Raw genomic sequence first — 12,561 nt, 5'->3', positions numbered from 1 at the left:
ACAAATCAAACGGTACACTCGTTTAAGTTTGAGTGTGTTACAGTTTCCACACTCTTGTGATATACATTTTATCCATAACCTTTCATGTATTCGAGTGACCAAATCACTAAGAAAGAGAGTATAGTGAGAAATGCGTTTACAACGCATGTAGAATTCAGAATACAATTGTTAAAGTATTTTTTATTTTTTTTGTTAAATGTTGGTTTGTAAATGATATTTTTATTACTCCGTTAGATTTAGTCATCGTGTTCGGATAGCCGATGACACAATTCACATTTTTTATTTTAAAGACTCCTGTAAGTCCATGCTAACTCTCGCGTGGGAAAGAAAGCGGGGTGAGCGCATTCTATTAATTTAAGAAAAATTATTAAACATTTGACCCAACTTTTTTTTTAAATTATTTTGACAAAACACGACACGACGACATTAAAGAATGTTATCAGTTCCTACGGCCATCTTCTTCGATTCAAATAAAGCAAAATCTCTAGTGTACGTGTGTATGTGCTAAACATCTTTGCTTCTCCACTTCTCCAGATTTGTTAGATGGGCTACCGTTGTAATACAAACACATTTGAGAACTACGACGTTCTCACTTTTGTAACGGTTATAGAAAAATGCCGTACACACTTTTGCATTTCATATTTCGGTGATTTTAGCTGTAATGAGCACATAAGACAAAAATTGTCAACGTGTGACTCGTAAACATGTATCATTTTATTTATTCATTTATTTTTACCAGAGATAGTCGACCGATCTGTTGACATGTTGTTTTGCAGTTTTCCCTGACTGCGGTAAAACATACACTGCCTGTTCATAGGAATTTTACATCTAGAGCTCTTGTTCATATAGCCGATGACCGTATTCGCATTGTTTCAGCATTTGCCGCTTGACATTAAAGAGCAGGCCTATGCGTACTCCCCTTCGGTCGTAAGCATAATCATCTACCGTGCGCTGAGATTTTTCTGATTTGTCCACTTTTGACGGATTTGCTAGAGGGACTATGTCACCTCGTTGTAACGTGATTAAGTTTAAGATCCATAAGATTGCACTACATTCACCTGAAAAGGTTATATATATCTTTTTCATTGTTTTTTTAGATAAAGACTATTCTCAGAGTATGTTCAAACAGACAAAAACATTAACAAAATAGAGTACAAGATGATTAAATGATTGTCAAGAGAGTGTTTAAACTGAGATTGTGATGCACTGTAGAGCTTTTTTATGGTCTACCTGTGTCACAAAGACACATAATAGCCACTACCTCGACTTTTAAAATGAGTCTTACCATCTTCTGTTATGACTGTTACACTTAATACAAACCCATCTACTACACTAAAGTTAGACATTAAAAATCATGGATGTCGTGGATGTGGTATTTTCATCGTATGCATCTCTAAACAGTACTTCAATAAATAAACCGCTGTTGATAAGTCATTCATTTAAGTGAGAGGCGGGATGATTTTGACCGTTTTAGTCATTCATCGCGCTTAAGGTCTGATTTGGAAACCGCGCTACGACTGGAACTGCGCATTGTCGCGTCTAAATGACCGTTCTTCTTTAAGAAAACACGAGGCGAGCAGTTTATGACATCTATTAATTCACTTCATTTTTTCACCACCACAAAATGTTTTGTTTAGCATACATATTAGTTTTAGTCAGTTACATAGACGTCACGCATGAAGTTTATAGTTATTTTAAATAATTATGATGGAGTTACAGGTTTAGGTTAGTGGGGTGCCTGTAAGCAGTGACAACTTCGAGCATCGGAGACGACGGTGTTACTCAAACAGCCCATAGCTTTATCTTTTAACAAAAACTGTCGTATTACGCGTTACTAAGACAAAATCTATAACAGCGTTCATCAATATGTTGAAATGAAAATAAACACACAAAACGTTATAATGACCGTGAGTTCAATATAGCCTAACACCGCATTGTCAAATGTTTGTTCTAACGCTTTCGCCCAAAAATTGCTAAATTTCTTAACGGACGCTAGAGCGAACTGTAAACCACACACTTCCTCATCGCATTACGCTAAGAAACTGCACATGGTTAAAGCTATTACACCATAAACTGTCTAAAGTTGTTAATGTACAAGCACAGTAAACTATTTCTACAAAAAAAAATCATCGCACTACTGTTTTTGCACATAATACATCGTTCAACAATACTTTTGCACACTCATTCGACTGTATTTATTACCGTCGTTCTCACGTTCCTGCTGTTCATAATGTATATATAATACTTCATTGCTCGGTTCATCATGTACATATGATTCCTACATTGCATTAATATTTATATTCTGTATATACTCTGATCAATATCGTATATAGCAACTACACTGTATATTCTGTATAGCTTTACTTACTCTGCACTTTTATGTATATAAAACACTATATTCTTGCACTTCTGGTTAGATGCTAACTGCATTTCATTAGCTCTGTACTTGTACTCTGCATAATGACAATAAAGTTGAATCTAATCTAAACAAGTACAATCGTACGCTTCCAGGACTCTGCTCATTCTTTCTGTCTCAATTTGTTTAAACGGACTTTCGCATTCTTATCTTATTTTCACCAACTAAGCGTTATTCCTAGGCCTCGCGGATTGTTTTCTAGTTTTGGCCTTCAACCTCTTTGTTCATACGTCGCTATATCTCTGTGAATTTGCTCGATTTCATAAAATATCTTTTACGTTATATCATTATACTCTCCTAGTTTATATCAGATACAAGTTTGTTGATGATTCATAAGACACTATATAAGTGATTATAACAGCCGAAGACAACATTTCAGTCTAATCTGTTGTATTTAATCTGCATGTGTGTTTTGCAATTAACTGTGTTATTATTTTTATTATTATTATTTTATTGTCATATTTTATCATTGTGAACTGTTGTCATTGTACAGAAAAACCAAAACCCAAAGTGACCATTACACCTGCTCAACATGTGTTCAGAGGAGAGACAGTCACTCTCAGATGTGAGATATATGATGAAGGAGTCACTAGCTGGAGATACAACTGGTATAAAGAAGGTACAGTCAGTGTTTTCAGTGATCAGCAGGAACACACACTCATGTCTGTTACTGAGTCTGACGCAGGTAAATACACCTGTGACGGATTTAAAGGATCACGCTGGTCACAAAAGAGTGATGAAGTTACACTGACAGTATCAGGTGAGGTTCATCATCTCTTCATACACACACAAACACACGTTTAACATGTTATTAATGAGTGATTTCTCTGTTTCAGATCCCAGAGCAGTTTTAAGTGCTTCTTAGGTTGTTAAAAAGTGATCAGATTTTTTGGGGACTAAATCCCAAACTCGTGTTGGTCTTTTTTGTGCTTACTCTTTTGAATATTTTGGCTAAAAACAGAATTCATATCCTGTTCTCAAAATGAGGAAGATGTTTTCTGCAGTCTTGATCATCAGACAAAATATTTCCTCCTATTCATTTTATTTTCACAAAAGATTGTTTTTATGGTTCAACATAACCAAATTACACTCTAAGAAAGTAGTTGTGATGTATCTCTGCAGAATAAGTTAAATAAGCTCTCAGAATTAATACTAGTTTTTTTTTCTATTGTTGACCTCTTTGCCATTTTGAGTTTTACTGTAAACTGCTGTAAACAAAACTTTGTTAACATGTCTCTTTGACTGCTGCTATAGATGTAGTTGTGTGGCACAGAAGCTCAAACTCTGGGTAATTATTAATGTAAAGATTGTGTTAGAAACCCGTCTGATGCTCTTTGCACATTTATTGTCCTTGAACTCTTTGCACTGAATTGAGGGAATGATCACTAAACTTGTTCCTGTAATTGCTGTTTGCAGCTTTATTTCTTAAATTTTATTAGAAATCAGTATGCACTAATGATTTACCAGTGATCTTCTGCTGAAAACCTTTCATAAATGATCACACTGACTATATATTGACAGGTCCTCCTAAACCAACTCTGACTGTTAAGCCACAGAGTTCAGTGTTCATTGGAGACTCAGTTACTCTGAGATGTGAGCTGATTCAGTCACAGAATGGATGGGAGTTTCTCTGGAGTAAAGACTCAAACACTGAATCTACTGAAGCTGCAGCTAAAACAATCAATCATGTTGAAGTCTCTGATGGAGGACAGTACAGGTGTAGAGCACGAAGAAGAGGATATTACACTGATTACAGTAAACCGGTAGTAGTGACAATATACGGCAAGTATCAAAGTACACATTTGATTATTTGTATGTATTAAATTACTATATTATTTCACTGTGAATTGTTTTCATTGTACAGAAAGACCAAAACCCAAAGTGACAATGACACCTGCTCAACATGTGTTCAGAGGAGATACAGTCACTCTCAGATGTGACATATATGATGAAGGAGTCACTAGCTGGAGATACAGCTGGTATAAAGAAGGTTCAATCAGGTTTGTCAGTGATCTACAGGAACACACAATCATGTCTGTTACTGAGTCTGACGCAGGTAAATACAGCTGTAAAGGATCAGAGACAGCAGGATCACGCAGGTCACAAAAGAGTGATGCAGTTACACTGACAGTATCTGGTGAGGTTCATCATCTCTTCATACACACACAAACACACGTTTAACATGTTATTAATGAGTGATTTCTCTGTTTCAGATGCCAGAGCAGTTTTAAGTGTTTCTCCACAGAACTGGTTGACTGAAGGAGATCCAGTGACTCTGATCTGTGAGGTTCACAGCTTCTCTACAGGCTGGACGTTCAGCTGGTTCACTTTAACTGTCTCACCAGGTAAGTTATAATGTGCTTCATGTGCTAACTTCTTATTAGCTGATTTGATTCAAGCCCAAAATACCAGTTTAATACACTGTAAACCCTAATAAGTTCACACAACTCAAAAACATAAAACATTTAAGTGATGTTTTTAAATGTTTTAAGTTTACATAAAATTTAAAATTACATTTCCAGGTGCCTTAAATTAACACAGTTATCTTATAAATATTGATATTCCTCAACTTATAAAAAGAGAGTAATTCACTCAAAATTTTCTCTTTCACAACTCATATAACGTGGGGAAACACACTCAAATTTAGTCTTTTGCTGTCCATCCTCAGCCTAACCACAGGCTCTACTCTTCACCACAACAGTAACACTATAAAACCAACATAACAGAAACCTTTGTAAATTCTAACATTTAAATTAAGTCCAATGAATATTCATTATTATTTGAGTGCAATTAACTAATTTCATTAGATTAATTTCACTGGATACACTGTAAAACCGAACATTCTCTGGTTCTCCAGATCAGTATGATCAGCTGTCAGACAGCAGCAGAGGAGCAGGAGGAAACTACACGGTCAGTTCTGTTGCTCTAAATCACACAGGAGTTTATGTGTGCAGAGCAGAGAGAGAGAAATCAGTCTATAAAACACTGTTCAGCAACACACAGCTGCTGTGGGTCACTGGTGAGTTCAAACACAATTAAACTATCGGTTCATATCTAATCAAGAGTATTTCTATACTCAAATCTGAAACTACAGCTGTGATTGTCTTCTCAGGTGTTTCTCCTCCAGTCTCTCTGATCGTCAGTCCCAGCAGAACTCAACACTTCACATCTGTCTCTCTCTCTCTGAGCTGTGAGGACCAGAGTAACTCTACTGGATGGAGAGTGAGAAGATACACAAACAGAAGGCTGAAAGATTGTTCATTACGTGGAGGATCTACATGTACATTCAGCTTCACCGTCCCATCACACACTGGAGTGTACTGGTGTGAGTCTGAATCTGGAGCGAAACATCATCCTGTTAATATCACTGTACACTGTGAGTCTGTGGTTCTGTATTTAATCACTTTACAATCAGTTTACAATCAATGCAGGAAACAGGTTGATTAATCATCAGTGGACAAAAATCACTCAACGAGGAAGTGGTACCAAAAATGTAATCATTTATAAAATGAAACTATTTAGGTGATCAGTGCGTGTTTGCTCTGTTTCTGTAGCTGGTGTGATTCTGGAGAGTCCTGTTCATCCTGTGACTGAAGGAGATCATCTGATTCTGCGCTGTTTATATCAACACACAACCCCAGCAAACCTCAGAGCTGATTTCTATAAAGATGGATCACTCATCCAGAATCAAACTACAGAGATGAACATCACCACTGTCTCAAAGTCACATGAGGGTTTCTACTTCTGCAAACACCCGACGAGAGGAGAGTCACCCAAGAGCTGGATCTCAGTCAGGCATAAGAGTAAGAGCTATAAACACTATTGAAATATTTCTCTAGACTTTACAGCACTAATCTAAATGTAAAAATATATCCGCAGACTCAAGGTCTTATAAACCCATGATAATTGGAGTGACTGCAGGACTGACTCTCACTTTTTTGATCATTGTCTTCTTGGTCCTGATTTGGCGCTACAGAAACAGCAAAGGTTAGATAAATTTTCCATAGCACATTTGCAAATGCTAGCTCTGTTTCTAATGTTTGTGAGCTTCTATCCCACAACAGCCTGAGATGGTTCTCTGGACTTAACTGGTCTCCTAACCTGGTGAAGCTGTTATGTCGGCTGATTTTAGAAGGTTTCTGAGCAGTTTTCAGCTGCACTTTTCAAAATAAAGGTTTCAAACAGGGTTTTCACAGCGATGACACAGAAGAACCTTTTTTTTTTTTTTTTTTTACTACGAAGAGCTTTTTGTGCATAGAAAAGGTTCCTTTGAATGCCAATAAAGACATTGTATGTTTGTGTAGGTGGAAGATCTCAGTCTCAGTCTCCCTCTGCCGTCAGTCAACAGCAGAGCCTCAGTCAGACATCAGAGCAGAACCAGAGAGAAGCGCGAGACAAGACACTGCTGTCTGGTCAGTCTTTACCCTCTACCCATAAATCTATACCCCTAAACCTTTAGAAGACACTTATGGGTAACTTTTAACTAATATATATATATATATATATATATATATATATATATATATATATATATATATATATATATATTTATATATATATATATATATATATATAAATATATATATATATATATATATATATATATATATATATATATATATATATATATATATATGTGTGTGTGTGTGTTTGTGTGTGTGTGTGTGTGTGTGTGATTGGAAGTTAATAAATGTAATGCAATTAATGTAAGTAATTTATTACAGGAACTGCTCATATTTATGACTCTACTGCAGCTATTTATGCAACTGCTGATAATGACATAAGCACAGGTAAATAACATATTTTAGAACTTAAATCCATCTTTTTATCACTGTGATATCTGCATAGCAAATCAAGTTAAACCAAGTGTTTTTTCATCATTGTAGCCAGTGTAAGTGCACCTTCTGAACTCACCTATGCTGAGATTGAACTGAAATCTACAAAGAAACAGAAGAAAAAGAAAGAAAACAAAGGTAAACTGAAATAAAAGTCTCCGCTCTTATGATGTTATGATCATAACAGTAGCAAAAATCACCACATCATTTTCCCACAAGTCAGTGTGTGGCTGTGAACGGTGAAATTGACCCGATACGAAATAATAATTTGATTGTTATTGTTTTAAAATAATATAACTATTCTCTCTGTATGAAAATAGACCACTCACTAACATATATTACCAGTAGAGAGTTTATAAATATATTGATATTTCATATCACTGTTGGACATACAGCTAATGATATTAACTGTTGACATCTTTTAGAGAATAAACCTGAGAGTTCTGACTGCGTTTACTCTAAACTCAAGCTGCAGACAGATCAAGGTGAGTCAAACTAAAATCATCAGTCACAGTACACACAAAAGAAACTGCTTAAACAAGCCTCAAACAGAATTGAAGATTAAAATAAAATACTGTATATAAAAACTAAAAACGTGCATTTTGAATTAAAGGGATAGTTCACCCAAAAATGAAAATTATGTCATTAATGACCTTCGGTTTAGAACGACATGAGGGTGAGTCATTAATGACATAATTTTAATTTTTCGGTGAACTAACCCTTTAATTTGTATATATATTTAGGTTCTGGGTCTGGTGAAGTGATTTATGCTCAAGTTAAATAAAAATGTCCAGAGGAGAAACGTTCAATCCCAGGATGCTGATGGGTGGAAATTAACCAGGATCATCAATGATCAGTAATCTTTGTGATATTGATCACTTAATGGAAATATATATATATATATATATATATATATATATATAGTAAGGTACAGTGTGTATTCTGATTGGTTAATACTAGCAGAGACAGTAGAATATTAGTAGAACTGAGACAATAGAATATCATTTTCTGACTGTTGAGAAAGTGAACAAGTTTAATTTTCCTGGAAATATTATGGGATTTTAAAATTGTGATTATCAAGTCTGAAAATGTTGTCTTTAAATGTAAATGTATATAGTGAAAATTTTATTTTAAATCTTTATTTTGAAAATATAGCTCAACTGTAAAATATGTTATAGGCTAGAAAATCATAGCTTGGTGAGTTTGCAGTCTCTTAAATTTACGCAGCAAAAAAAAAAAAAAAAAAAATACATGGAAATACATTAATCAAAAAGTTATAGCTTGCTTGTTTGTCTTATTCTATTTATGTTAAAAAAACAAAATAGTTTGAGTGTATTAGAATAATGTTTTATATACAATTCCTTTCAAAAGTTTGGGGTCAGTAAGATTATTATTATTATTATTTTAAAATAAATCAATACTTTGTTCAGCAAGTAAGCATTAAATTTCAAATAGAAATAGAAATGTATGTTTTCATTACAGACAAATGTAGTGGTTATAGGCTGCTAGAGTGCAGTATAAGTGTGTAGAGTTTGTCATCATAAAACAACAGGATCTCGATAAATTGAACTTGGAATTCAAACATTTAAAATAACAAATGCGCTTCATCAAATTACTTTTGTATTGTTTATTATTATTATTTCAGAATATCAGCAAACCAAAATATTTGTTCACTGTATTTTAAATCTCAATAAATATGGAAAGAAATAATAATAATCTACTCAGTTATTGTCTCATTCTTTAAACCTGATTACTGTCGTTACAGCCTAAAGAATTTCAAATGATGAGATCTAAAAGGATTTGTTATCCTGTGGCTCCCTCTGTAGGACGAGTTTGAGTGTATTAGAGTAATGTTTTATATGCAATTCCTTTCAAAAGTTTGGTGTCAGTAAGATTATTATTATTATTATTTTAAAATAAATCAATACTTTGTTCAGCAAGTAAGCATTAAATTTCAAATAAACACGAAGGATCCTCAAAAAAATAAAATAAATAAATACAAGTATCTGGGTTTCCAAAGTAATATGAAGCAGCAAAACTGTTTTCCAAAATGATAATAAAAAGAAATGTTTCTTATATAGAAATATTAGATTGATATTCAGCATATTATAATAAATTCTGAATGATCATGTGACACTGAAAACTGAAAACTAATCTTAAATTACATTTATAAAATACATTCAAATAGAAAATTTTAGTAATATTTCACCTTGTTACTGTTTTTGTGCTTGGTAAAATAAATACAGCCTTGGTGAACAGGGGCCCGTTAAGTGAAAACTCTTGAGTATGTTAACCCTGAAATGAGGGAAACTCTAGGTTTTCTGTTTCAGAATGGGAGGTTTGTCAAACCTGAGAAAGCAGGGTAAGTCAAGCCTGTTTCTGAAAGAGAGCTAACTTATACTCAGGGTGAGTTACCATGGTCACTTACTCTATGAACCTAACCTGGTCAGGAGCATGATTTCTTCGATAAACCCAGAGTTTCTTTCAGTCTCCTCCCCCCTTTTAAACACTTCATTAATGCACGCTCTTCTTACTAAGTACAAATAGAAAAAAATGATTAAATAAAGATTGATTTTCTATATGAGAAAATGATATAAGATATTTAGTCTTGTTTCCTTGGAAGGGGTGGGGGGTCTAAATTAACAACCCATTCTCACTCCAAAGGCGTCAAAAACCGAAGCATGGTCAAGCGCCCCTAGCGTCACTTTTATGACGCCAAATGTGCCTCTCGGCGTCGACTATCGAAGCACTACGACCTTCATTGCTTTCAGTGGGAAACTTTTGGCGTCAGAATTCGACACGAGGACAGGAGATGTTTATCGCTATGAAATCACGTTCAAGAAGTCTCATTCAGCACACATCGCGCGATACTTGCTATCAGTTCCACAGTTTGGGTGAGTAGTCGTATATACGCTCTTTTAATGCCTTTTATCAAATGTATTCTGTCTTCTTTATTAATCAGATTAGTGCCATATGTTTAATCGCTGTATTATATCGGTCATCCGCGGCTGTCTTTGAGTTTCATTGCGTTTAAATAAATGAACACAGCTGCTAATTAGTGTGATTCAACTCTATCTGTCACGTGACGTGCCATAGACCTTCGATTCCGTTTTATATTATTATTAATTTCAGGATCAATGATGTAAGTTGTATTTGTAGTAAAATCATGGTAATCACGACACAATAATAAATGAAATGTGAAGTTAAAACACAGTAAATGGGACATTAGTAACTGTAACTGTAGTTTTACTATGATATATTAATAATCAATACAACAATACAATAATCACCAAACCAGCTATGTTTGTATCACTGTAATGCTAGTGTTTTTATGTGCTTTTATATGACAGATATCACAGTAATCATGTGTTCTGTACCATGCTTTTAATACCTTTTAATGTGAATCCAAAAAAATTAAAAATAAATAATAAAACATGTATTTTTCCATCTTGCAGTTCATTCATATCAGTTTATATATATATATATATATATTTATTTATTTATATATATATATATATATATATATATATATATATATTTATTTATTTATATATATATATATATTTATTTATTTATATATATATATATATATATTTATATATATATATATATATATATTGCTCACAGATCATTATTAACATTCTGTATATAATTCAATTTTATTTTCTCTCCCCTTTTTTATTATTTATATTTTTAGCTGAAAAGACGTAAAGGCAGTCAGCCCAGTGGTGTTTCTGGAGAGGGATTCCTTCAGAAATGGAGAAGACAGAAAGCTGCGGAGGCAGATATTTGCAGCAGTAAGTCTGTGATAGTTTGTCTCTTTTATCAAAAATTCCTGCTGTTATAATTTGTACAGCATTTGTTGTTTCTTAAACTGTTGCACTGTCCAAATACCCACACTTGACATCTTTTCACTTGACCACTTGATTACTTATTTGACGTCTTTCCTGTATTTGGCCTAGTGTTCAAGTGAGCATGATGACCACAAGTGTGTGTCAAACTTTTCATGACCTGATGACTGTGTTTCCCAATCCTGAACCTGGAGAACCCCAGCACTGCACGGTTTTGGCGTCTCTCTTATCTGCCTTGGAGTCTTCACTGATGAGCTGATGAGTTGAATCAGGTGTGTTTGATCAGGGAGACATCTCAAATGTGCAGTGTTGGGCTTCTCCAGGACCAGGATTGGGAGCCACTGCCTTATGGGACACTTATGTGTTTAAAGAGATTTTTAATATCTAATTATCAATATTTCACATACTGTACTAAACACATCACAGTCTTAATAATCCAGTTTAACACTTGTATGATATTGTACAAGCCCCAGGACGGTCTCATCTGACACTATCAAAAGAATTCATATGACTATAGCTTGTTATTAATTACTTGCTTTCAATAATGGATTCATTTAACATTTAATTTTACAGCATCTTTACAGAGGCTGCTTTTATGGTCTAAACAAAACACAGTGTAATGTATAAGTTGAATGTAATGTAATATTTCTGTTTTACAGGATTGTTTGAGGATAACACTGCAGTTCTCCATCACGCACAAGGACTCACCTCGTTAACTCTTTATCCCCCACACACACAGATATGGTCCCTGGATCAGTGATTAGACTTTGCAGTGGTTAGATTTTTGCAGAAGATGTAACTTTGTTTTATTTATAAGCTCATAATGAATACATTACAGAACCAGTGATGAAAACAATAGTTAAAAATAGTATGTTTCGTATTGATAAAGCATTTTGTTCTCTTTTTCAAGCTTCATACAGTGAACTTTTTAGACTTTAATTAAGAGTTTTAGTAAAGGAGATATTCATACACAGTCATCCCCTAGCTCCAGTCATGAAGTGAATTCATGATGTTATTGTCAAAGCTAGCAGGTGTTTGTTTTCCTGAACACTTTCTCTGTCTTCCATTGTTCAGACAATCAGTGTTTATTTGATGCTGTGCTGATTGAGTTTTATAGATGATATTGCACACTTGACATGCATGTCTTCATGGTGTTTTTTTGTGAGTTTGAAACATTTACATTGTGTTGTATAACATTTTGGTCAATTTAATTTTTTTAATAAAATTGATCTTTTTCCAGTGTTCTCTGAAAGACATACTGTATTTACTGTTTTGTTTTTTAATAAAAGCATTTTCATTTGCATACTGAAAATAGTTAATGTTTACAACATAACTGCCTTTTTATTCTTTATGGTGGCAAAAACGAGCTTGGTGACAGAGGATGCAGTGTAGTAATTTGGGCATGTTGTCTTTAAATGAGTTTGACATATCAATAAATAATGGAAGATCCTTACAAAAA

General features: G+C 34.1%; 1 long non-coding RNA gene and 1 pseudogene across 1 annotated transcript; both read left to right on the top strand.

Annotated features, from left to right (window-relative positions):
• LOC128028736 (Fc receptor-like protein 5) overlaps nt 1-8,709 on the top strand; it is a 67,598-nt pseudogene extending 58,889 nt beyond the window's left edge.
• Nucleotides 8,710-9,881: 1,172 nt separating this feature from the next.
• On the top strand, nt 9,882-12,561 carry LOC128028743 (uncharacterized). Its single transcript, XR_008187243.1, has 3 exons — nt 9,882-10,145; nt 10,949-11,048; nt 11,762-12,561. It is a non-coding gene; the product is annotated as an uncharacterized LOC128028743 (long non-coding RNA).

The sequence above is a fragment of the Carassius gibelio genome, chromosome A15 (assembly GCF_023724105.1).
Source record: "Carassius gibelio isolate Cgi1373 ecotype wild population from Czech Republic chromosome A15, carGib1.2-hapl.c, whole genome shotgun sequence".
Taxonomy (NCBI): Eukaryota; Metazoa; Chordata; class Actinopteri; order Cypriniformes; family Cyprinidae; genus Carassius; species Carassius gibelio.
Note: the sequence above shows the minus strand (reverse complement) of the source record. Positions and strands in the feature narration are given on the sequence as shown.